We start from the raw sequence: 5,000 nt of genomic DNA, 5'->3' as shown, positions 1-5,000 counted from the left end.
CAGTGTTGATATGGTCTTTTAATAACCTCAGTGTTGATATGGTCTTTTAATAACCTCAGTGTTGATATGGTCTTTTAATAACCTCAGTGTTGATATGGTCTTTTAATAACCTCAGTGTTGATATGGTCTTTTAATAACCTCAGTGTTGATATGGTCTTTTAATAACCTCAGTGTTGATATGGTCTTTTAATAACCTCAGTGTTGATATGGTCTTTTAATAACCTGGAAACAGTGTTGATATGGTCTTTTAATAACCTCAGTGTTGATATGGTCTTTTAATAACCTCAGTGTTGATATGGTCTTTTAATAACCTCAGTGTTGATATGGTCTTTTAATAACCTCAGTGTTGATATGGTCTTTTAATAACCCTCAGTGTTGATATGGTCTTTAATAACCTCAGTGTTGATATGGTCTTTTAATAACCTCAGTGTTGATATGGTCTTTTAATAACCTCAGTGTTGATATGGTCTTTTAATAACCTCAGTGTTGATATGGTCTTTTAATAACCTCAGTGTTGATATGGTCTTTTAATAACCTCAGTGTTGATATGGTCTTTTAATAACCTCAGTGTTGATATGGTCTTTTAATAACCTCAGTGTTGATATGGTCTTTTAATAACCTCAGTGTTGATATGGTCTTTTAATAACCTCAGTGTTGATATGGTCTTTTAATAACCTCAGTGTTGATATGGTCTTTTAATAACCTGGAAACAGTGTTGATATGGTCTTTTAATAACCTTAGTGTTGATATGGTCTTTTAATAACCTCAGTGTTGATATGGTCTTTTAATAACCTCAGTGTTGATATGGTCTTTTAATAACCTCAGTGTTGATATGGTCTTTTAATAACCTCAGTGTTGATATGGTCTTTTAATAACCTCAGTGTTGATATGGTCTTTTAATAACCTCAGTGTTGATATGGTCTTTTAATAACCTCAGTGTTGATATGGTCTTTTAATAACCTCAGTGTTGATATGGTCTTTTAATAACCTCAGTGTTGATATGGTCTTTTAATAACCTCAGTGTTGATATGGTCTTTTAATAACCTCAGTGTTGATATGGTCTTTTAATAACCTCAGTGTTGATATGGTCTTTTAATAACCTCAGTGTTGATATGGTCTTTTAATAACCTCAGTGTTGATATGGTCTTTTAATAACCTCAGTGTTGATATGGTCTTTTAATAACCTCAGTGTTGATATGGTCTTTTAATAACCTCCGTGTTGATATGGTCTTTTAATAACCTCGAAACAGTGTTGATATGGTCTTTTAATAACCTCAGTGTTGATATGGTCTTTTAATAACCTCAGTGTTGATATGGTCTTTTAATAACCTCAGTGTTGATATGGTCTTTTAATAACCTCAGTGTTGATATGGTCTTTTAATAACCTCAGTGTTGATATGGTCTTTTAAGAACCTCAGTGTTGATATGGTCTTTTAATAACCTTAGTGCTGATATGGTCTTTTAATAACCTCAGTGTTGATATGGTCTTTTAATAACCTCAGTGTTGATATGGTCTTTTAATAACCTCAGTGTTGATATGGTCTTTTAATAACCTCAGTGTTGATATGGTCTTTTAATAACCTCAGTGTTGATATGGTCTTTTAATAACCTCAGTGTTGATATGCTCCTTCAATAACCTTAGTGCTTAGAACAGACCGTTATTTATCCAACAAACATGTCATTTGATTGGCTTCTTTTTCAACATCTTCCAGGTCAACTTGAGGTTTCACTAATGCATTCTGGGAAATGTAGTACCCCCTCCCCATATTGAACAACATGTGTCAGTGTAACGGTTTTCTAGGTGTGAAGGAGAGTCGGACCAAAATGCAGCGTGTAGATTGCGATCCATGTTTAATGAACAAAACGAAAAAACACGAATCAATATTAAACAAAAAACTAAACGAAAACGGAAAACAGCCTATACTAGTGAAAACTAGACAGGAACAAGGACACTAAGGACAATCACCCACAAAACCCAACACAAAACAGCCTATACTAGTGAAAACTAGACAGGAACAAGGACACTAAGGACAATCACCCACAAAACCCAACACAAAACAGCCTATACTAGTGAAAACTAGACAGGAACAAGGACACTAAGGACAATCACCCACAAAACCCAACACAAAACAGCCTATACTAGTGAAAACTAGACAGGAACAAGGACACTAAGGACAATCACCCACAAAACCCAACACAAAACAGCCTATACTAGTGAAAACTAGACAGGAACAAGGACACTAAGGACAATCACCCACAAAACCCAACACAAAACAGCCTATACTAGTGAAAACTAGACAGGAACAAGGACACTAAGGACAATCACCCACAAAACCCAACACAAAACAGCCTATACTAGTGAAAACTAGACAGGAACAAGGACACTAAGGACAATCACCCACAAAACCCAACACAAAACAGCCTATACTAGTGAAAACTAGACAGGAACAAGGACACTAAGGACAATCACCCACAAAACCCAACACAAAACAGCCTATACTAGTGAAAACTAGACAGGAACAAGGACACTAAGGACAATCACCCACAAAACCCAACACAAAACAGCCTATACTAGTGAAAACTAGACAGGAACAAGGACACTAAGGACAATCACCCACAAAACCCAACACAAAACAGCCTATACTAGTGAAAACTAGACAGGAACAAGGACACTAAGGACAATCACCCACAAAACCCAACACAAAACAGCCTATACTAGTGAAAACTAGACAGGAACAAGGACACTAAGGACAATCACCCACAAAACCCAACACAAAACAGCCTATACTAGTGAAAACTAGACAGGAACAAGGACACTAAGGACAATCACCCACAAAACCCAACACAAAACAGCCTATACTAGTGAAAACTAGACAGGAACAAGGACACTAAGGACAATCACCCACAAAACCCAACACAAAACAGCCTATACTAGTGAAAACTAGACAGGAACAAGGACACTAAGGACAATCACCCACAAAACCCAACACAAAACAGCCTATACTAGTGAAAACTAGACAGGAACAAGGACACTAAGGACAATCACCCACAAAACCCAACACAAAACAGCCTATACTAGTGAAAACTAGACAGGAACAAGGACACTAAGGACAATCACCCACAAAACAGCCTATACTAGTGAAAACTAGACAGGAACAAGGACACTAAGGACAATCACCCACAAAACCCAACACAAAACAGCCTATACTAGTGAAAACTAGACAGGAACAAGGACACTAAGGACAATCACCCACAAAACAGCCTATACTAGTGAAAACTAGACAGGAACAAGGACACTAAGGACAATCACCCACAAAACCCAACACAAAACAGCCTATACTAGTGAAAACTAGACAGGAACAAGGACACTAAGGACAATCACCCACAAAACCCAACACAAAACAGCCTATACTAGTGAAAACTAGACAGGAACAAGGACACTAAGGACAATCACCCCACAAAACCCAACACAAAACAGCCTATACTAGTGAAAACTAGACAGGAACAAGGACACTAAGGACAATCACCCACAAAACCCAACACAAAACAGCCTATACTAGTGAAAACTAGACAGGAACAAGGACACTAAGGACAATCACCCACAAAACCCAACACAAACAGCCTATACTAGTGAAAACTAGACAGGAACAAGGACACTAAGGACAATCACCCACAAAACCCAACACAAAACAGCCTATACTAGTGAAAACTAGACAGGAACAAGGACACTAAGGACAATCACCCACAAAACCCAACACAAAACAGCCTATACTAGTGAAAACTAGACAGGAACAAGGACACTAAGGACAATCACCCACAAAACCCAACACAAAACAGCCTATACTAGTGAAAACTAGACAGGAACAAGGACACTAAGGACAATCACCCACAAAACCCAACACAAAACAGCCTATACTAGTGAAAACTAGACAGGAACAAGGACACTAAGGACAATCACCCACAAAACCCAACACAAAACAGCCTATACTAGTGAAAACTAGACAGGAACAAGGACACTAAGGACAATCACCCACAAAACCCAACACAAAACAGCCTATACTAGTGAAAACTAGACAGGAACAAGGACACTAAGGACAATCACACACAAAACCCAACACAAAACAGCCTATACTAGTGAAAACTAGACAGGAACAAGGACACTAAGGACAATCACCCACAAAACCCAACACAAAACAGCCTATACTAGTGAAAACTAGACAGGAACAAGGACACTAGGACAATCACCCACAAAACCCAACACAAAACAGCCTATACTAGTGAAAACTAGACAGGAACAAGGACACTAAGGACAATCACCCACAAAACCCAACACAAAACAGGCTACCTAAATATGGTTCCCAATCAGAGACAACGACCAACACCTGCCCCTGATTGAGAACCATATCAGGCCAAACATAGAAATAGACAAACCAGACACACAACATAGAATGCCCACCCAGCTCACGTCCTGACCAACACTAAAACAAGGAAAACACATACGAACGATGGTCAGACCGTGACAATCAGTGACTAATGAAATGTAACAACTTTAAATATTCACATACAGTTTTTTGTCAATTGTTTCATCAATACTTGATGTGCCTGTATATATTGACATGTTTGATGTTTTATGTTCAAAATATACAACGAGTGGACAAAACATTAAGAACACCTGCTGTTTCCATGACACAGACTGACCAGGTGAATCCAGGTGAAAGCTATGATCCCTTATTGATGTCACCTGTTTTTAAGACTTGAGACAATTGAGACAGTGATTGTATATGTGTGCCATTCAGAATGGGCAAGATAACATATTGAAGTGCCTTTGAACAGGGGGTGGCAATAGGTACCAGGGGGTTTGTGTCAAGAACTGCAACGCTGCTGGGTTTTTCACGCTCAACAGTTTACCAAGAATGTCAAGAATGGTTCAACCACCCAAAGACAAACTGTGGGAAGTGTTGTAGTCAACATGGGTCAGCATCCCTGGGGAACGATTTCAA

General features: G+C 38.4%; 1 protein-coding gene across 1 annotated transcript in view; it reads left to right on the top strand.

Moving 5' to 3' along the window:
• Positions 1-5,000, top strand: part of LOC116372070 (bifunctional heparan sulfate N-deacetylase/N-sulfotransferase 4) — a 75,110-nt gene that overhangs the window by 63,543 nt on the left and 6,567 nt on the right. The window lies entirely within an intron of this gene.

This window comes from Oncorhynchus kisutch, unplaced genomic scaffold (genome assembly GCF_002021735.2).
Source record: "Oncorhynchus kisutch isolate 150728-3 unplaced genomic scaffold, Okis_V2 scaffold3885, whole genome shotgun sequence".
NCBI lineage: Eukaryota > Metazoa > Chordata > Actinopteri > Salmoniformes > Salmonidae > Oncorhynchus > Oncorhynchus kisutch.
The sequence above is the reverse complement of the archived record's forward strand: the minus strand, read 5'-3'. Positions and strand labels throughout refer to the sequence as shown.